At 33.6% G+C, this 22,959-nt stretch overlaps 1 long non-coding RNA gene across 2 annotated transcripts in view; it reads right to left on the reverse strand.

Moving 5' to 3' along the window:
* Positions 1–530: 530 nt before the first annotated feature.
* LOC105862738 (uncharacterized) overlaps positions 531–22,959 on the reverse strand; it is a 51,420-nt gene continuing 28,991 nt past the window's right edge. Inside the window, exons 2-5 of one of the 2 annotated variants that reach the window (XR_012923690.1) lie at positions 22,061–22,121; positions 14,307–14,399; positions 9,744–9,797; positions 531–880 (exon numbers count right to left, since the gene is read on the reverse strand). This is a non-coding gene — a long non-coding RNA (uncharacterized LOC105862738). Of the gene's footprint in view, positions 884–9,743; positions 9,798–14,306; positions 14,400–22,060; positions 22,122–22,959 lie in introns of both variants that reach the window. The other variant, XR_012923688.1, reaches the window with a different exon arrangement.

Here is a 22,959-nt window from a genome sequence, read left to right on the forward strand (position 1 = left end):
TTCTTACCAGGGGGAGAGTTTTCAAAGCATCAGATGAAGTGTTACCTCATGATTAATAATTCATGACAAGAAATGAAGATTGGGAAAGGTAATAATGTCCTCCAAGCTGTTTTTCTCCACCACTCCCTTGTTCTCATTTGCATAAAATGTTGTGTCTCAATCGTGAAAGCAAACATATAAAGTTTCACTGCCCCATTAACCAAAGATCCAAAGCAGGAATTCATAAGCTTTTGGAAGTCCTAAGCTCCTTTGAGAGTCTTGTAAATACTGTAGATTCTCTCTTGGGAGAAAAAAAATGACCTTTGTAGCATGCACAGATACTGTCCTTCCAGTTCCCTCAGGCCAGACACCCCTGGAAGATCATCCAAGGACTCCCCGGGTATTAATAAATATCTCTGGTCAAGCAAAAAAAAAAAAAAAAAAACCAGACAAAAAACAGGACAAGCCCATCATCAAAAGCAGGATGATCAAGAAGATTAATGTGCCCTGCCTCTACTTTCTGTGCCCAAATTTGCAATAAAACAAAGAAATTTCCTCAAGTGTGATTTATTTAGTTATTTAGGTATTTTGCAAGGGAAGCAGTGAGGTGGTATGTGAGTATAAGAAGAGTGGATTTTGACAAATGCATATATAAAAGGGCAAATCAAATCATTGTGTGTGGGGACATGGTTCATATTGAAATCTATTTGCAAGGCTACTATCGAGGCTGCATTTTTTTCTTGCCAAGTGCTATCAGCCATAAAACGTCCAAGGCACTGGGCCACACCCACTGCTTCATGCTCTGCTACTTGGCATTCCTCTAAGTTCTTCCTCAATTGTCATATCTCCACAGGCCATAACAAGGGACAACAGTCAGCAGCAATTCAATTTCGACCTCCATCTGCTGGCAATAAGAACATAAGGGGGAAATTAATGTACACTCACACATTTTTCATTATAATAGCCCAAATTTGCTTTTATAGTATGACTTTCTTCCAAGAAAATTTTTAAAAAAACAGTTTGCATTCAAATTTCCAAACTGCATCTCACCTGATAGACAGCTAAAATAATCATCTCTATTTTTTGAAGGCACAGAGATACTAAAGTTTGTCAAAGACCACATAGCACTTTCATGGCAAAGTATGGATATCGGAAAAGCTCTCTGAAAACCATTTTGACATTTCTTAAAAGTCTGACTTCTAATATCCAAGCCAGAAAGCAGGTTATATTAAGTTAATCAGATTATATAAATATACAGCAAAATATTTGTGTTCTCATGGTTAACATAATATTGCCTCACTCACTTTTCTTCTTTTAATTTATTTGTCTATCCCAAACCCAAGACCTATAATTTTCTACTTACCACCTCCATGATCTTGGGCAAGTTACTTAATCTCCCTGTGCCTCTATGTCTTCCTTTGTGAACCAAAAGTAATAATAGAAGCTGACTCAGATTTGTTATGAGGATTAAATAAAAAATTCTTATAAGACTCCCCAATATACACACAGTGTCCATGAAATCTGGATGCCATCATTGTATATTGTTTACAGATTGATAAAAGATGAATGCATTGAGTGGACAGTGAAAACTGAATGAAAGAGCTGATAGTAACAGTGGTAGCAGAGCCCTGCACTGCAGGCCGACTTGCACCAGCTGCCATTTCCCATAGCACAGTCAGAAGGCTGGTTCAAAAATTCAAGAATATATTCAGTATACTGGACAAATTCTTTTGTGAACATGTATCTATTTCCAGTAAGATGAAGGTGACAGTCATAGCCAAGGTCATCCCCAGCCAAAGAGATCAACTTGTCAAACAACCAAGGAATTGGAAGTGCCTTACAGACCAGACCTCTTCAAGAGATTCCCAAAGAACATATCTTTCAACCATAAGTGGGGAAAGTTTTAGAAAGCTTATTTGAGGGTGATCCTAACCAGCATGATGAGGATCAAGGCACTGAATGTGTCAGGTAAGGGTATCAAACAGATCATGATAGTAATGCAATACCAATAATCATTTATTATGCATATTTGCCTATGTTTCTAGACTTTTGGCTACCTGTAGTAAGTGCTCACTATTAATAAATATTTATCATTATAATCAGCACTATTATTATTTAAGAAAACAAAGAGAAAAGAAGATGTTCCATAGTTCACTATGTTTTCATTTCCTAAGTAAACACATTGTGGCACCAGCAAGTAAAGGTAGAGGAATCAATAGTTAGTATTAAAGATTCCGTCCTATTTACTTGTGGTCCCCTATTGACCTCTTTCTTCATTAGCTTATTAATATTCTCCCAATCCTTGAAGGAAGCACAAGCAGTGAAATCAGTCTGCACATGTTTCCTGGTTCTCCTCCATAGAATCAAAGAGCTTAAGATTCAAAATTATAAGTTGAAATCTCTCTACATGTTTTTTTCTCTCCTTCCTACTGTCAATGTCCTTCTCATACAGAGATATTAGAATTCAAGTTAGCTTTGATTCATTAAAATATTATACTTAGGAGCTTGAAATAATTATTCAAATAAGAACAGTAGCCTTATACACACACAATAATAACAGCAATTTATTTTTGATCGTTTGCATTGTGTTCTCTGGAGAAGATTTAATGACAGATATCTGATGAGCAATTCCATAAAAGCAATTACGAGCAAATTATATATGGAGAAATTTTGAAAAACCTGTCTTTGCTTATACTTATTCCTAATCAAGATATAGAGAACTTTGCAAATAAAAGATATTATGTAGTTTACATAATATATAGCATGCTGTCATGTCAAATGGGCTTGCTTCCCCAGACACCTCCAATCTTAATTCTGTGGCTCTGGGTGCTCAGTGCGATGCCGTCTGGCAGAAAGGGGGAAATTCAAGTAAGTTCTGTTATTAGGATGCTGATGTACCTTAATGTCAACCAAGAGGTGTGATCAAGTGTAAAAAGGCAAGTGTTATAAGAGCATCCACATAGAGCCCTCCTACAAGATGCTTGAAAGGGAAGCCAAGACTGAAAACACTGAAATCCTCTATCAGACTACTTTTGGCAAGTATATCTGAATTTGTGAGAGAGGCTACATAGGTATAACCACTGAAATCTTATACTTCCTGTGAATATGGAAGGAACTTCAGAGGAATCAGAAGGTGTAGAAAAGAAAGAACAGCCAAAATACAGGCATGAAGACCAAAAACGTTCTCAGTAGATTAGTAACTGGTTAAATAACATTAAAGGATGTTATAAATGGATCAAATCAACCAGAGGAGAGTGTTTTAGTAATTGTCAACAAGCATTATTTTTAACCCTGAACTGTTTACGATTTTAGTAATGACTTGAGTAAAAAAAAAAAATAGAAGATGGCATTACTGAATTTCAAGGTGACATGAAACAGAGAGAGAAAGATAATATTTTTGAAAATAAGGAGTTTAATATGGAGAAAGGATTTCCAGCGGAAAGGGAAGGCACACGAAAATGAACATAATTTAGGAGAGTTGAATAAGGAATTATTTACAAAGGTGTGGGTATGGTTTAAGAAAACCACAAATTATTGTTAAATACTCCAAGGCTTATAATATGTGCCCACCTACTCCCTCTGCACCTGAAAGTGTGATGGAAGGGACTCATTATGAGACCATGAATACACAGAAGGGAGTATGGAAAGCCACCAAACTGAGAGAATAGTTGCAGGGAAGGAGTAAGGGACATAAACACTTTGACCTTACTTTTATACCCACCTCCAGTCTCCTATAAGCGCTCTCCATGACCAAACTCAACTGAAAATCAGAAAGCAAGTAACTCATTGATGTTATGATTTCTGGGGTAGGACCTAGAAATCTGTACATGTTTACACATAAGGTTAATGATTTGGATCCATCCCAAAGTTTGAGAATCACTAAAGTCCAGTGCAAACTGTGAGTCTCACTCTATACTGTGAGTGATAAAACATTTTCTAGGAAGGGCCAGATGGCAAACATTTTGGGCTTGGTGGGTCATACAGTCTCTGTTGTGACTACTCAACTAGGTCTTTGAGTAGATGCTTAAAAAAGTGAGCTTGGACAGACTTGGCCCCCAGGTGGCTGGATTTAGCCCCTATACTGTAGAATGCCAATTCCTGTTTTACTCCATGAGGGCCAAAACATCCACGGAGTATTGTGCTCATTATTGCCTTTTGGTGAAAAATATAGAATTCCTGAATTACCTCTGATGTTTGAAGTTTTAAACATACTTCTTATAAAACTTAAATTAAAAGCTTTTAAAACAGACTGATAATTACACTTATTATCATAATTCATGGTCAATAAAACTTAAAACTCTAGTAAACCATTTTGGAATGTCAATTATACCAGAAATGAAATTTGATGAAAGACTTCACTGTGGGAAGCTCATATCCCAGGAAGATGATCTGTTGAAGTATAATAAGGGCTATTAGAACTTTTATTTACATTTACTTTTCACATATGTTTTAAGTGTCTATTTACAAATACTTTATGATATACTTAAAGTACCAGTACTATAGTAAAGCAAATATTTACAAATTAAGTATTTAATTTATTGGAATGCGGGGTTGACAAAATAAGGACTTCCAAAAATCTATCCCTCCATAAAATCAATGAGGACACTTGTAAACAATTGTCAAAATCATCTTCTTAAGAGCTCTAGAAATTAATCAAAGGCTTGCAATCCAAGGAGAGTTTATTCAAGAAAAATGGTTGAATGTCAGTAAGAATATTCAGTTTTGTGGCAATTTAACTTGTTCTATTTTCATTTTCTTCCTCCCAGCTCTGTAATAGCTTTGAAAGTCAACAGGGTTGGAACCATAGTAACCATGAAAGAGAGTAGTTTAGCAGCCACTGAAGGAAGTAGAGTGAGTTTGGAGCGCCTCTAAAAGCTTCATCCCCAGATAATTCTCATTATATAAGTGAGCTTGGAGCTACCTGAAAAAAATCCCATCAGGGCCTTATCTTTATTTCAACTAACTTGAAGCTTACTGGGTGAGTAAGGTTGTATGTACAAGGCATTTGACTAAAAAAAAAAAAAAAAAAATTAGAGGCAATTGCTAAATATCATAGCTGCCTAGAGTGGCAATGCCAGTTGGGATAATCAACAGGTCAAAAAAATTAAAAGGAAAATAAGGACAATAGATCTCCATAGGGAGCTGTGAAAAGCTCTAACATGTTTGTAGGAATCTAGAAGGCCTGTGTACATGTGAAGAAAAGACTTGAGAAGGCTACAGTATCTTATCCATGTCCAACTTGAGTCTCTGTGCAAGCATGAAATGAGGGTGAAGGCATGGATGTAAATGGCGAGACAATTAAAACTATACTCCAACTCACATACTGGGCCTCTCTGCAAAGGGGGAGAGACTTATTGACTCAAGGCATTTAAGAAAATCTCTTTCTAATCATTACCTAACTCCTAAAATAACTGAATGGTGATAAGACGTCAGCGGCTGCACACAACAAAGAATAAAAATAGCACAGAATTCATCCAGGAAAGTCACTAAACAAACAAACAAACAGCAAAAGTAACAACAATGAACCCTGGGAAGGAGGTCAGAGATCTAATTCCCAGAGTTGCTACTTTATATTATTTTAAATGTCCAGGTTTCAGCAAAAATTGCAAAGATACATGAAGAAATAAGAAAGTGTATTCAATACACAGGAAATAAAGCAGTCAATAAAAGCTGTTCCATAAAAAACCTAGATATTAGACTTACAAGACAAAGACTTTAAGCCAAATATCATTCAAAGAACAAAATAAAATTAAACTAAAAAGTAGTATGACACTTCATTACTCCTAAGTAATCAATAGATAAAAGACAAAACCACAAAGGAAAGTAGAAAATATTTTTTGGATGAATGAAAAAAAATGGTGTTCATAGGGAGTCTTACAACTATAATAACTTACTATGTTAAAAAAGAAGAATGATCTCAAGTCAATAATCTAAACTTCCACCTTATAAAAAAACAGAAAGAGAAGTGCAAATTAAACCCAAAATAAGCAGAGAACGAAAATAATAAAGACTGGAGCTAAAATAAATGAAATAAAGAATAGAAAAACAATACATATAATCAATGAAACTAAAAGTTTGTCCTTGAAAAGTTCAAAAATATTGACAAACCTGTAGTTAGGCTGACCAAGAGAAAAAGAGAAACGACTCAAATTACTAACATCAGTTACAAAAGGAGAAATATAACTAGCAACCTTACAGAAATAAAGAGTATTATAGAGTAATATTATGAACAACTGTATGCCAATGAATTTGGTACTGTAGATGAGATGGAAAAATTCCTAGAAAGACATATTTTACTAAATCTAACTCAAAAAGAAGTAGAAAAATCTTAACAGACCTATAATAAGAAAAAAGATTAAATTAGTAATTTTTAAACTTCTTACAACAAAAAGCAAAGGCCTAGATGGATTCACTGCTAAATCTTATTAAACTTTTAAAGAAGCATTAATAGCAATTCCCTATGAATGCTTCCAAAAATAGAAGGATATTTTGAGCTTAGTTTTTGAAGTAGACATTAAATTGATCCTCAGACTACATAAAGACATTATAAGAAAACAACAAACCAATTTCCTAAGTATACAGATGCAAAAATCCTCAATAAAATGGCAACAACATATAAATACTAGGAATATATAGTCCCATATCAAAAGGATTAATCGCTATGACCAATTTGAATTATTATAGAAATGAACATTGATTTAACATCCCCTATAAATTAGTATAATATATAATACTGTAACAATATGACATAAATTACATGATCATCTAAATAGACATCACATGATAATCTAAATAAACATGAAAAAAATTTTGACAAAATCCACAAACTTTCATGAAACAAATATTAAACAAACTAAAAATAGAAGAAAGTTTCCTCAACCTGGTAAAAAACATCTATGAAAAACTCACAGCTGACATCATACTTCATGGGTGAAAGACTGAAAGCTTTCCCTCCTGAGATCAGAAATAAGACAAGGATGCCCCCTTTGATCTCTTTTGCCTAAGATTGCATTGGAGGCACTAGCCAGGAATATTGGCAATAAAAAGAAATAAAAGTTATTTGCATTAGAAAAAATAATGACTACTTCAATATTATATTAGATTTCAGAAATCCTGAAGAATTCATAATCTATCAGAATTAACAAATTAATTCAGCACAGTTTGAGGATTAAAAACCAATCTTAAGAAATCAATTATGTTTCCATACGTGAGCAATGAATAACCTGAAAATAAAATTAAGAAAGCAATTCCATTTACAATATCATTAAAAAGAATACAAGGCACAGGAATAAATTCAACAGAAGAAATGCAAGACTTGTAGGCAAAAACTATAAAACATTGATTAAAAATGTTAAAGACGACCAGAATAAATGGAAAGCCATCTCATGATGATGAATTTGAAGACAATACTATTAATATGGCAATATTCCCTAAATTAGTCTATAAATTCAATGCAACTGTTATCAAAATTCCCACTGATTTTTATGCAACAATTAAGAAGCTTAGCCTGAATTTATATGGAAATGCAAGGGACCCCAAATAACCAAAATAATCTTCAAATAAAGAAAAAAATTGGAGGACTTAAACTTCTCAATTTTAAAACTTACTACAAATCTACAGTAATCAAGATAGTGTAGTACTGGCATAAGAATAGACAGATACATCAATGAAATAGAACTGAAAGTGCAGAAGCAAATCTCTACATTTATGGCAAGTTGCTTTTTCACAAGGGTTCCAAGACAATTCAATGGGGAAAAGAAGTCATTTCAATAAATGGCATTGGAACTACTGGATAATTTAATGCAAAAAAAAAAAAAATGGAGTTGAACCCCTACTTCACACTCTATGCAGAAATTAATTCAAAATGTATCATATCCTAAAATATAAGAACTAAAACTATAAGACTCTCAGAAGAAAGCATGGGAGTCATTTTTCATTGACATTTATTAGGTAATGGTTTCTTAAATGTGACACCAAAAGCACGAGTATCAAAAGAAAAAAATGCATAAATTTAACTTCACCAAAATTTAAAATCTTTTATTCTTTAAAAGACACCACTAATAAATGAAAAGACAGCCCACAGAAAGGGGGGGGGGGAATATTTGCAAATTACTTATCTGGTAAGAATGTGAGCTCAGGATATATAAAGAACTCTTTTAACTCAACTATAAAAATAAAAAATATTCCAATTTTCAAATGGGCAAATGATTTGAATATGCATTTCTCAAAAGATATATTAATGGTCAATAAGCACAAAGAAAGATCCTTAACATTTCTAGTTAGCAGAGAAATACAAATCAAAACCACAATGTGATACTATTTCACACCCACTAGGATGGCAATAATCAAAAGGAGAGATAATAACAAGTGTATGTGAAGAAACTGAAACCCTAATACATTCCTGGTGAGAATGTAAAATGGTGAATCCTCAGGAAAAGTCTGACAGCTCTTCTCAGAGTTAAACAAAGAGTTAACATATGACCCAGCCATCTCACACCTAGGTATATACCAAGAGAAATGAAAACACATGTCCACATAAAACTTTGTACAGGGATATTTATAGAAGTATTACCATAATAGCAAAACACTAGGAAATAAACAAATATCCATCAACTTATAGATAGACAAAATGTGGTATATCTATGCAATGGAATACTATTTGGCAATGAATAAAGGATGAAGTACTGATACATGACAACATAGATGAACTTTGAAAACTTTATGATAAGTAGAAGAAGCCAGTCACAAAAGAGTACATATTCTATTATTACATTATAATATTATATAAAGTATTCCATATAGGTAAATGCATATAGTCAGAAAGTAGTTTAGTGATTCCTAGGGACTAAAGTGAGGGTGAATGGAGAATGACTGCTAAGGGCACAAAGTTTCTTTTTAGGGTGATAAAAATGTACTAAAATTATATAGTAGTGATTGAGGTATAACAGTGAATATGCTAATACTGAATTGTATACTTTAAAGAGTGAATTTTATAGTATGTAAATTTTATCTCAATAAAATTGTCATAAAGTTATTGGAGTACTTGTTTTCTTATATTTTTTTATTTTATTTTATTTTTTTATTTTTTCTTTTTTTTCTTTTTTTTTTTTTATTTTGGCATATTATGGGGGTACAGATTTTAGGGTTTCAATAAATGCCCATTTCCCCCCTCCCCCCAAAAGTCTGAGTCTCCATCATGACCATCCCCCAGATGGTGCACATCTCACTCGTTATGTTTGTATATACCCGCCCCCCTCCCCCCTCCCACCTCCCCAATACCCTATTACTGTAGCACCTATGTGTCCACTTAGGTGCTACTCAGTTTAAGAAATGAGGGTCTCACTATGGTGCCCAAGGTGTAGTACACTGGCTATTCACAGGTGTGGTCATAATGTACTCATGCCTCAAATTTCTGGGCTCAAACAATCCTCCACCTCAGCCTACCAAATAGTTGGGACTATAGCCATGCACCACTGTGCCCAGCCAGCTCATCATTTTTTTTAAATTGATGGCACGTAAGCTCAAAATAGCTTAAAGTAAGCTCTGGTTCCTAGAAGGCTAATCAAGCTCCTATTAAACTGACATTCCAAAATGTTTCAACAACACTAGACAAATAGAAAAAACAACAACTTCAAAAAATGGGAACAAAAGTGAACAGATGGTAGAGTGGACTATAAAACTAGAAAATGTGATGTGCATGCAGTGAATTTTCTGTTTTATGGATTATAGCTTGAGAACAAACTAAAGTTGAATAAAATACTCACACTTTCTCTGTCCTGAAGATCCAGGGGATCAAGTTCAGGGAAACCACAGCTGCTCTGGAATGAGGGGGAAATATTAGAAAGCAGAGAGAGGCAGCCGGCTAGAGAAGCATGAAGTTCTGTGGTAAATACAGCTCAAATTTCCAGCTAACTCCTGAACTATGCATACATGAGACAAGCTCAAAGCAATACATATAAAGATTAAAACAAATAAATAAACACATAAAATCAAAAACAAAAACCCCTTAACTGATATTTTAGCTGCTTCTCAAGAAACAGCATCTGTAATTTCAATACAATCCATTTGATTGTCTGCTAACATGAAAATATCAGCACTCTTCAAAGGAGTAAAAAAAGAGTCCAGGGTCTCCACAACATAGCAACAAAATGTCTAGAATACAGTCCAAATTACACAACATAAAAACAAAAGGGAATATTATCATCAGTCCTCTAGACAAAAGGCAACCAACATTGACCAAACTGGAAATGACATAGGTATGGGATTAAGAGAATGATTTTAAAGCAGTTAGTATGCTTCTGCTCACTTTTAAAACAATAAATATAAATATAGTTGCAATGAATGAAAAGATAGAAAATCTCAACAGAGAAATATAAACAATGGAAGAAAAGACAAAGTTCAAGAACTGAAATATCTGACTTGTATGTTTAATATGTAAAATGCACTATATATATTTAACAGAAAAACAGAGAAGATAGAAAAAATATCCAGTGAAATTGGAGACAGATCAAGGTGAACTATCCAATCTGAGGAATAGAAAAAATAAAGATCAGAAAAAACAAAACAAAACAATTTCTGTCCTTAAAAGAAGACAGACTAATGGCCAAGAAACATGTGAAAAATTGCTCAACATCTCTAATTGTCAGGGGAAATGCAAATAAAAGCCACAATGAGATATCACTTAACCCCAGTGAGAATGACTTTTATCAGAAAGTCCCAAAACAACAAGTGTTGATATGGATGTGGAGAGATAGGAACACTCATACACTGCTGGTGGGACTTCAAACAAGTAGAACCTCTATGGAAAGTAATATGGAGATACCTCAAAGAACTAAAAATAGAATTGTCATTTGATCCAGCAATCCTAATACTGGGTATTTACCCAAAGGAAAAAGAGACATTTTATAATAAAGACATCTGCACTTGAGTGTTTACAGTAACACAATTCACAATTGCAAAGATGTGGAAACAACCCAAGTGTCCATCAATACACAAGTGGATTAATTAAATATAGTATATGTATGGAATAAAAAATGGTGAACTACTTCTTGTATTATCATGGATGGAGCTTGAGCCCATTCTTCTAAGTGAAGTATCACAATAATGGGAAAACAAGCACTGCATGTACTCACCATTAAATTAATACTAATTGATCAACACTTACGTGCACATATATAAGTAACATTCATTGAGTGTCAGACAGTTGGAGGGTAAGGGGATGGGTAAATTTAGACCTAACAGGTGTGGTGCAGCATGTGCTGTCTGGGAGATGGGCATGTTTGTAGCTCTGACTCAGGCAGTGCAAAGGCACTATATGTAACCAAAGCATTTGTACCCTTGTACTATTCTGAAATTAAAAACAGAGAGAGAGAAAAAGAAATAAACAGAGGTTTATTAGCCTATGGAATAATATTAAAAGATCTACTTGTAAATGTAATTAGAGTCTCAGAAGAAAAGGGAGAGAATGTAACAGAACATAGAAGAAATAATGGCTAAAATTTTTCAAAACTTTATAAAAATAACCATAAATTTAAAGATTTGAAAATCTCAGCAATCCCCAAGCAGGATAAACACAAAGAGAGTCATAACTGGGTATAGTAGATATAAGCATTAAAAAAAAAAAAAAGAAAAATAGAAAAATTTTGAATGCAACTGAAGAGAGATGGAACATTATATATACATAGGGGAAAATAAATCATTGGGCTGTTATTTATCAGAAACCTTGGAACACAGAAGACAGTAGAGAAAGTATCATTAAGATGCTGAAAGCAAAAAGTCAAACAAAGAAAAAATGTCAACCAAAAATTCTACATCCAGCAAAAATATTATTCCAGAATGTAGGAAGAATACATTTTCAGATGAAAAGAATATAAGAGAATCTGCTGCTAGCGGACATAAATTTAAAGAATTGCCAAAGGAAGTTCTGAGGCTGAAGAGAAATAATACTATTCTTTCTCAATTCCTCAGAAAAAATTGAAGAGCATTAAATATAACAAAAATATGTTAAAGATAAATGAACTTTTCCCTTAATTTCTTTAAAATTCATATGAATATTTAAAGCAAAAATTATAGCATTGTCTCATGGCATTTAGAATGTATATAAAAGCAAAATGTATGTCCACAATAGGATAAAGGTGGGCATGGGAAGCAGTATATGGACTTATATATGTTCCAGTATATCGACCTGACAACTGCAAATATTCTGAATTTTATTTGAAATGGCACAATATCAATTCTAAGTTTGTTGTGAAAAACTAAAGATATATATTTTAACCTATCCAAAAACTACTAAAAATAATCCAAAGAAGTATACCACAAAAGCCAACAGATAAAATAGAATCCTAAAAATATTATAAAATTCAAGAGGACCAAAAAAATAGGGCCAGCGGAATTAAATATAGACGGTTCAAGCAAAAAATATATTATAAAATAGGGCAACTAAATCCAACCCTATCAACAATAATATTAGTCATTAAACTCTCCTATTAAAAATAAGATATTATCAAAATATATTCATTTGCTATCTTCAAGACTTTCACTTTTAATGTAAAGATACAGATGGGTTGAAAGTAAATGATAAAAAGGATATATCAAATGAACAGCAAGCATAACAAGGCTAGAGTTGTTACACTAACATAAGATAAAATAACTTCAAGACAAAATACACTATAGTAAATAAAGAGGGAAATATAATGATTAAAGGATTGAATCATCTGAGGAACTAATCATATCAATCATTAATGTGTATAATCCTAATAACAGGACTGTAAAATACAGGAAGCAGAATAAACATATTTAAAGGGAGAAATAGACAATTCCAAAAATGATGCTAGAGAATTAGAGAATTTTAACACCCCTCTCTTAGTAACTGATGCAATAATTAGTCAAAAATTCAATAAAAATAAAGATGATCTGAACAACACTTTCAACATCTTGGTCTAATTGATATTTTTTAACATTATATCCAACAATAATATAATCAAGGATTTAAGTGCAAATTAAATGTTTGAGATGATAGATCATATATTGAGCCATGAATCAAGCCACAAAATATTTCAAGAGAATTGAAATTATACAAAAGATATTCTCTGATCACAATGGAATTAAATTAAAAAGTAATAAAAATAATATATCTAGGGAAAAACTCCAAATATTTGAAAGTTAGAAAACAGCCTTAAATAATCCATGCATCAAAGAAAAAAATTACAGGGGAAATTAGGGAACAAATCAATAATAAAAATTTATAATATCAAAATGTGTGTGATACAGCTAAAACAGCACTTAAAGTAAAATATATAGCTTAAAATGCTTATATTAGAAAAGAAGGAAATCTAAAATGAATAATGTAGAATCTACCTTAAGAAACTTAAGAGAAGAGGAAATTAAATTTAAAGTAAACAAGAGGAAGGACATAATCAAGATAACAGCAGAAATTAATGAAATAGAAAACAGATAAGCAATAGAAAAATTAATAAAGCTAAAAGTTGAATCTTTGAAAAGATTAACAAAATAAGCATATATTTAGCCTGACTAAGAAAAAGATAAACAATACAAATTACCAATAAGAAGAGTGAAAATATCATCACTATAGATCCTAGAGACATTAAAAAAATAATAAAACAATCTTATGATGGAATTTACCCAACAAATTTGATAACTTAGAGAAATAGAAAAATCCTGGAGAGGTGGTGGGGAGACAGCTTACCAAACTGACATAAAAGGATATTGAAATCTGAATAACCCTATGTCTAATAAATAAATCAAATCAATTATCAAAAGCCTTGCCATGAAGAAAACTCCAGGTCTTGATGGTTTTATTTGTGAATTCTATCAAATATATAAGGAGAAATAGTACAAAATTTATACAAAGGTTTACAGAAATTAGAGAAAGAAGGAATACTTGTTAACTCATTTTACAAAGCCAGTATAATTTTAATACTGATATCTGACAAGGACAGTACAAAAAAGGATATTTACAGATCAATATACTTCATGGGCATGTATGTAAAAATACTTAACAAAATATTATTCAATCAAATTTTAAATTTATTCAAAAGGGTCAAAAGTTAAAAACAATCAGATCTCCATAAACAGGATAAATCAACTGTTGTATATTTATACAGTATTATATTATTCAGCAATAAAAGGAACAAACTATTAAAACACATACATGGATGAATATCAAAGATATTATGCTGAGTAAGATGCTTTACACAAAGGAGTACATTCTGTTTGGATTCACTAATATGGACTTCTAAAACAAAGAAAACTAACTTGTGATGGAAAAACATAAGAAACATTTTGAAGCTGGACACAACGGCTCACACCTGTAATCCCAGCACTTTGGGAGGCTGATGCAGGAGGATCGCTTGAGGCCAGGAGTTTGAGACTAGCCCGGGCAACATAGGGAGACCCCGTCTCTACAAAAAATAAATAAATAAATAAATAAATAAATAAATAAATAAATAAATAAATAATGATAAATTAGCTGGGCATGGTGTCATGTGCCTGTAGTCCCAGCTACTTAGGATGCTAAAGAAAAAATATCTCTTTTGCTCAGGAGTTCAAGGCTGTGCTACCACACTACAGCCTGGGCAACAGAGCAAAACTCTGTTTCTAAAAAATAAAAAGAACAATTTTTGGCTCTGAGGGCATTATGGGAAAAATTGACCGAAAAGTCCATGGAAGAACTCTGTGATGATAATATTCTATATCTTGATAAAGACTTGAGTTACACAGAATTAATCAAAATCTACCAAATATACACAATATTTGTGCATAGTTTATATAAATTTTACATTAAAAGTGCAAAAATATTGAACACTAATTAATGCAATGGATGCTGAAATGATTAGGGAGAAATGTACTGATATCTATAATTTTTTAAGAAGATAAATTGTTGAATACATGGGTGGATTAATATCTATGTATATGATAAATACAAGTGTAGTAAAATGTTTATTTCAAACATACAACAAAGTTTATTGTGTTTACCATAAAAGTCTTTCAATTTTACCTCATATTTGACATTTTTCATGATAAAATTATGAAAAAATAATTTGGAGCCTCACACTTTACACTATGGGAAATTTCTCGTTTAGGGATTTGAAGGCCCAACAATCTATAGAATCCTAACATAATTATGAAAGCATCTGAAAAAAGCCATATTCAATGTAATCCCACTATGAAATGAGAAACCCATATTCCAGTTCCGGAAGGAATTTTTCCAATCAATTTTTTAATGAGTCAGAACTCAGAACCTTAGTTTAGAGCCACCTTTATTTTTCTCACTTAACTCTTTCATCAAGTAGACCATTGGAGCAGAGCAGATTCAAGTCGTACCTACTTCCATGCCAGGCACCACACATTTCCTCTCGGTGAATGTCCATTTTTAAAGGTAAACATGCAAGCACAATGTTCTGCCCAAAGTTTCCACTAGTTCCCATGTTCCATGTACTTCAAAGTCCCCCAATAAACTTGATAAGCTGTTAGTGGCTCTTCTTGTTCTTCAAATTGGACTCCTTTACAAAAATTGGTTGGATGAACAAATAAACCAACAAATAAAGGAAACGAACAAAGGAGTGAATAAATATAATTGAGCCAAGGCCAACAACTCGAAGCTCTAAGCTGTACTCCAGTTTCAATGAACATTTGAGTAGGCTGCCAGTATCTGGCCTATTGTGCAGAACTGAGTTTATTCCTTACATCCTGGCTGTCCTCAAACCCGTGGGCTAAATAGAAATCTTTTTGTTCAAGATAATTAAACAGAAAATGTCAATGTATAACTTATAAAAAAGAAATCTGCAGTACAAAAGTGTAAATTCTCCTCATTGTTAGATTTAGACCATCATAGAAAAGGAAAATTGCTTTAAAAATGTTTATTTGTATTCTCAATATAAGCAGATATTACTCACAGTATTTTCATCTTTTATTCTCTATCACCTGGCACACAATAAATTTAAATATTTTTGAGTGGATAAATGAGTTTCTCTTATTAAAAATGAAAACATTAAGATCATATGAGAACGAATACAAACAAATCACTGGTGGGATCTGAAAGTTGATAATTGATAATGCAGAAAATAAAACAAGTAATTCAAAGGACATTCTTGAAAAATATTTGTAAAATTAAAAAAAGTAAACAGAAATTTAAAGTTAGAGAATATAATAGATTAGAGTTTCTAGAGTATAGAAAAGATTCTAGGCTTAAAATGGAAAAAAGATGTGAAAGATAGATTAATGAAAGGAGACTTATGTTATACTTGGAAATATCCTGGTAAGTAATTTAAATTTAAAAAGTGAATCCATAGTACCTACCACTGTCTAAAATATAAATATTTACCTATCTTATATATAGTCCTTTTTTCTCTACTAGAATTTAAGTTCCAGAAAGCTGAAATTTTTGCGTTTTGGTTCATTGCTCTATGCCCACCACCTAAAATACTATCTGATATGTAGTACATATGCAATAAATGTCTGTTGAATGAATGAATTGGATTTTAATTAATTAAAAAAATAACATCTAAGCTAGGATTGAGCAGTGGTGGTACTGGTGTATGGATAGGTAGGGAGCCAAGTATATTTTTAACAAAGTAATTAAAACCACTTTGGTCTCAGATTTCTCTTCTGCAACAAATAGCTTAATATAGTTTAAAAAACTTTTTATTACTTCAAAATTACATTATTAAATAAGCTGCTTTTTGTGTACAAAGAAAGTAGGAACAAACCTCAAGTTTTTGCAAAGTCTAAGAAATTACTGTTCATAATAATTTCTTAAAGGAGTGTTTTGGATAACTTAAAAATTGTATCAAAATTAGAGCTCAGGAAAGAAAAAAAAGGCAGATTAAAAAAAAACTGGTAATTTTAAAAGTCAACCAAAGTCATAAAGTTATATGAATAGGAGGGTAACCACCATGGAGGAAAAGAGTTGATGCTGCTCAGTCTAAATGTTAGATTGAAATTTACTAAGTGGAATATTAAACGTAAAAATTACCTAGCAAAAAGAATATACATACATATAAGTACATACTATATGTTACATATTATATATACTATGTGTTTATAGATAAAAATATAGATAAATGATAAACAGCAGATAGGTAGGTAGACAGGTGCTAGATAGATGGGTGTGTGTGTGTGTGCTGGTGTATGTATATTAGTGTTTTACTTTCAGGATAATAGATCAAGACTTTAGTGGATGGAAGAGAAGCAAGCATGCAGAGTGAAGTGAATGGCAGCATTTTCCGAACACAGCTGCTCTCATTTCCACTGTGAAAGGTGGCAGGAAACCTGAAAAAGCTCTGCCAGGCTCCAATTCCTCTCTCGTAGTCCAAATCAACTAATGCCTTTGGGTTTCTACCTCAGGGTCTCATGAGACATTTTTTCCTTTCGCTCAGATTTCTCAAAACAGGTCTTAGTAGGATCTCTGTTATGAATTTGCCTTGAAATTTAGCTTTAATTTCCTCGGAAAAGAAAACCTAAAATAAGGACCTGTGTGCAGGTAGTTTATGTAGGAGGAAGTAATTTTAAGCAGTAGAATTGAGGCAGAATAAAGAGAAAAGACAACATACAGGTTTGCTGTTTAGAAGCCCATGGAGGGCAAATGTTGCTCAATGCTACTCAGAACTTTCTGGGGAGCATAGAAAACAACTTTTGCAATAGAGTTACACAGGATAAACCAAGAGAATTATTTATTTATTAGCTTCTGTCTAGTATTGATTAGGAGATGTTCCTGAAGGCATTAACTTCTTGGGACTTCCTGGTTTAACAGGTGAGTTGCTCCTTCTAGCTTCTGTGAAATGAGAGAAGCTGGGCAGAAAGAGAAAGACATGCAGACATTAGGTCATCATTTGAACACGACACTGTCAGCAGAAGGTGAGTGAGAGGTTCAAGGAACTGTTGCAACCATGGCTGAAAATCCAGGTGCGGCAAAGAGGAGGATACTCAGGACATCAAGAGGAGGCTGATATTCCTTTGATAGATCTTCTAAGACTATAAGCCCTATAGCCCATGGTCAATGCCTTTCCATTCCTCCTGTCTAGTCCAATTGACCAGAATTTTCTTTGAAAGTAGTGATTTATCTTTCTGCTTACTTGAAGGGGGAGTTTGAACAAAGAAAAAAAATAGTTAATAAAGGCAATAAGGATATTAAGGATAAATAAATGTGTGTGTATTATTTGTACCCTTTATACTCTGGAGGCACAAGGTACTAGTTCTTTTAAAAATATATAAGAATTCCTATGCTAAAGCACAAAAAATCTCCTTATTTTCACAATAAGACTATGAGGGAAAACCTTACCACAATTAAATAAAACTAGAAATTCTATATGTAGTTTAAATTCTCACTTCCATTTTATACTATAACCTCCATATTCTTGAGTTCATTATAGACTGGCACATATACTATGGCAGTCATTTGCCTATTTGTTCTCAGCTCCTATTTGTACTCCTGTGTGACTTTTTGAGTATTAAAGAAGGCTAGAAGTCTGCAAGCTGTTTCTGGATCTTCTTTGCTAGCAATCTTCCTCATGAGTTCTACTAATAGAAGGTACTAGTGGGAGGTAAGAAGACAGCATGAATAGCAAAGTTTCCTCCTTTGGGGTTCAACAGTGTGGCACTTACTGGCTATTACTGTCAGTAGCTGTATTAGCAGCAGGGGTGGGTTGACTCCAGACTCCGGCAGAGTGGGCACAGATAGCACCTTTTCCTTGGTTTCACCCTGGTCCAGGCAGCACACTTTTGGCAGATACAGAATCAACTGCAGCATCGTCTCCAACAGGCAGCAGAAAAGGCAGTGCCATTGTCTCCAGCCCAAGGGTCTTACCAGCTTCTGATCTCTTAGTATCACTTCTTTTGTATCTTTATTCCTCCAACCCTCTTTTCTTCTCCTTTTTACTATCTGCTATGGTCTGAGTCTTTGTGTCCCCCAAATTCATGTGTTAAACCTAATCCCCAGTGTGATAGTATCAGCAAGTGGGGACTTGGGAAGTGATCAGGTCGTGAGTGCTCTGCCCTCATGAATGAGATTAGTGCCCTTATGAAAGAGGCCAACGGAGCTGCCTTGCCCCTTCCGCCATGTGAAGACAGAGAGAAGGTGCCATCTATAAACCAAAAGAGTGAGCCCTCATCAGACTCTGAAATCACTGTCACATTGATCTAGACTTATAAGAACTAGTTCTAGAACTAGAAGAAATCTAGAACTAGAAGAAATAAATTTCTGTTGTTTATTAGCCACCCAGTCTATGGTGGTTTATTATAGCAGTCCAAACAGACTACAATGCTATCACAGCCCTCCCAATACCCAACAACTCTTTATGTAAAATTCTCTGTTGAAAGTGCCACCGTGACTTTTCCTTTTCCCAAACAAACCTTGACCAATACATATATTTTTTACTAATTCTCAGTTTAAACAAAGTACTTTTGTCTTAGAACTCTGTAGATAATACTTCTGAATATTTTAGCAGTTTGTTTTATGAGAGTAAAACCTGAAACTAACATAACTTTTATTATATTGAATGCATTCTTTTTATTTTGTTTGCTTTTTTGCAGTGCTGAAGCCTGAGACTTTTCCTACTCATTTGCCCTTCCTCCTCTCCTTTGACAGATGTTAGGCCTATCTCAGTCTGAAGGCTCACGCTGCCTTCTGCAGCTCTTTCTTCATAGGCAAGCCCCTCTATAATTCTTTTTCACATATAATTCTGTTTTGGCATCTGCTTATCCAAAGAACTGAACCAATAGAAGAGAATGCAGTTTATATAGATGACTCCAGTTTCTGTGTGGACACTGAATTTAATAGAAACACATCTGGAAGCAGGGAGATCAGTTATAAGACCCTTTTTAAAAATGTGTTTTAAATAACTGTTTATCAAATTCAGAAATCATTAAGAAGATTCTTATTTTCATAGCTTAACAAGTAAATATATTTTCAATAGAGGGGATATGGGCAAAGCTAGTATGTGTTCAGAATAAATCAATTAGGATAATGAAGAGATCAAGGCATAAGAATAAATGAAGGGAATGAAGAAGAAAACACTAAGAAGGACTTTATTAATTAAAAGACTAATATACAAAATGGGGACCTGGCTTGAAGAGGTAGAACTAGGATTAACACATATAAGCTACAGGGAGACGAATTTCAACTTACTGGAAGGTAATATTAAAATATATCTTAATAATTAAAATATATTAATAATTAAGTAATATATTTTATAATAAATTTGCAAAGCAAGTAGCCCCTTTATGGGGTATTTAAACAAGGACTTGGCCACCTGGTAAGGGTGTAAGAGAAGCACTAGGTGATTGTCTGGAGTCTAACACTTTTAAGGTTGGTCTAATGCTGAGGTAGTTATGTCTACAACAACTTTAGTAAAGCAGAAGGATGCATTCTTACAATTCTTTACTTTTGTAATTTTCTCTTTCCTAAGATCGTTCTTATATGCATGGTGATGTCAACAGGGCATGCCTGCAAGAAAACACGCTCTATGAATATGCCTGTTTATTGTGTCTCAGTGAGGGCATAAATTCATATCTCAGTGGAGAAGAACATATGGAGCCCAAAGAAAGGAAGAAAATATATTGGTTTAAAAACAACTAATTAAATCTGGTGACTGGACCAGAAATATCTTTCACCTTTACATTAAAACATTTCAAATTAGTTTCTAATCGTTATAAAGTAGAAAACTTAAAAACAGTCCTATTTCTCTAGGAATTGCTTTTGGTGCTATGAATATGAAAATGGTGGCCTAGACTCAGATGGCACAGAATGTACTGGCATAGCCTAGCTGAAATTTATTAACGCATCTTTAAAATCCAATGCACATATCCTATGTCTTCTTGTAAATTTCTCAACTCTACATTAAGCTAAAAGTAAACACCTATGAATCTAAACTTGGGATCCTCAAAAGAAGACAGAAAAGTGGTCTAATTAGTCAATGAATGGATATTTTTTTTTTTTTTTTTTTTTTGAGACAGAGTCTCGCTTTGTTGCACAGGCTAGAGTGAGTGCCATGGCGTCAGCCTAGCTCACAGCAACCTCAAACTCCTGGGCTCAAGCAATCCTGCTGCCTCAGCCTCCCGAGTAGCTGGGACTACAGGCATGCGCCACCACGCCCGGCTAATTTTATATATATATATTAGTTGGCCAATTAATTTCTTTCTATTTATAGTAGAGACGGGGTCTTGCTCTTGCTCAGGCTGGTTTCGAACTCCTGACCTCGAGCAATCCGCCCGCCTCGGCCTTCCAGAGTGCTAGGATTACAGGCTTGAGCCACCGCGCCCAGCCAATGAATGGATATTTATTGAAAGCCCACAGTCTGGTGAAACTGTGACAAATGTTTGATAGCTTATCTCAAGCATTGACATCACCTTCTGCAGTTACCTAACCTAGAAAACTTGGTCATGTTTAACTCCTTTTCATCTTTTCACCATAGTTAATCTGACGCTACTGCATCAGTTCTGTTTCCTAAATACTCTCCAAAGCCTCATCTGCTCTCCACCCTCACATTCTGATTCAGGGCTTTATTACTTTCTCCCTGGGTTATTGAAATAGTCTTCTATCTGAGTGTCCTGGTCCTCAACTATTACCTTGCCAATCAACCCTCCACATTATTACCAAAATTATCTAATTATCTCATGGGTGAGTTTGAAAGCCTTCAATAGCTTCCCAGTGTCTCCCAAGCAAAGTAAATTTTCTCAAAGCCCACCTGTAAAATGAGGGCTTGAACCATATTATTCCTCAATCCCTTCCACTTCTGACAAGTTATGGATTTATGACTCTCAACAAATGTTGACTAAATGATGGACAACCGCTAGACAACTTTGTAGTTAAATTAACATATGACTATGGCCATGTGGTAATTTTCCTGTTACTGAACCTATTTGGTATCAGTGCTGGTTACCTATTTTTATATATACTGCATATACACAGAAAAAAATATCAGGTGAATTTGGAAGAATATCCAACATCACAGAAACCATATTGGAAACAAATTGCTTTAAATAGTTGCTTCTAATTTTAAAATCTTCATGTTTCACTTTAGAGATTTTGAAAAAAATCAGAACAATAATGATCATGAAAACTTACCAATAATCTCACCAGACAGAGATGATCGATGCTGATAATTTCAGGTTCTTTCTTATCAGTCCTTTTTAAAAAATAAAATGCCAAAAAGTTATTTTTGAAATGAAAATTCCATGGCATATAAAGTTTTGTCACTTCTTTAGCATTGATATTATCCCATATCGTTAAAATTTTTAATGTGCTTTTAGTAAATATACAATTATCTTATTCTTTTCCAATTTAGTAGATATACCATTATCTTATTGTTGTCCATTTTAAACATTAATCAATCCTTAACTATATCTCTAATTATTTCCTTTGTATATAGTCCTAGAAATGAGACTCCTGGATTGAAAAGGGAACAAAAGGATAGTTTTAATATTCTTTGTATGCAATGAGTGAGTTTTCAAGGAAATGTACCAGCCACGTGAGAAAATGTTCACCTCCCAAACATCCTGCCGCCACTGTGTATTATCTTTTCAAAAGGTCATTTTGCCATTTTAAAACTATATTTAATTTTGTAAGTAAGGTAATTGAACACTTTTCTTATGGATATTGGCCCTTTGTTTGTTTCCACTGTAAATTGTCTATTCATGTGCTTGGCCCATTTTTCCACAGGAATATGAAATAACACATTTTGCCAGCAGGTTTCAACACACATGGGAAAAAGATATATTCATGGAATGTGCCTTTGAACCTGCATTCAAAAGAACTCAGACAGAGGTTAGTGGTGAATAAAGCAATTGCCTTTGCTTAATGACACAGGTGGGGAAAGAATTTGTAGAAAATGTTTTTCTAGAAAATAAAATAGCTGTGGCTCTCAATGTAGGTATATGTACAAATCAGCTTCAAAAGTGCTGTCATAGAAGGAGCTGCTGGAAATGTAGTATAAATATCTGCCCTTTGTATCGCAGCATTTCTTT

Source organism: Microcebus murinus, chromosome 2 (genome assembly GCF_040939455.1).
Source record: "Microcebus murinus isolate Inina chromosome 2, M.murinus_Inina_mat1.0, whole genome shotgun sequence".
Classification (NCBI taxonomy): domain Eukaryota; kingdom Metazoa; phylum Chordata; class Mammalia; order Primates; family Cheirogaleidae; genus Microcebus; species Microcebus murinus.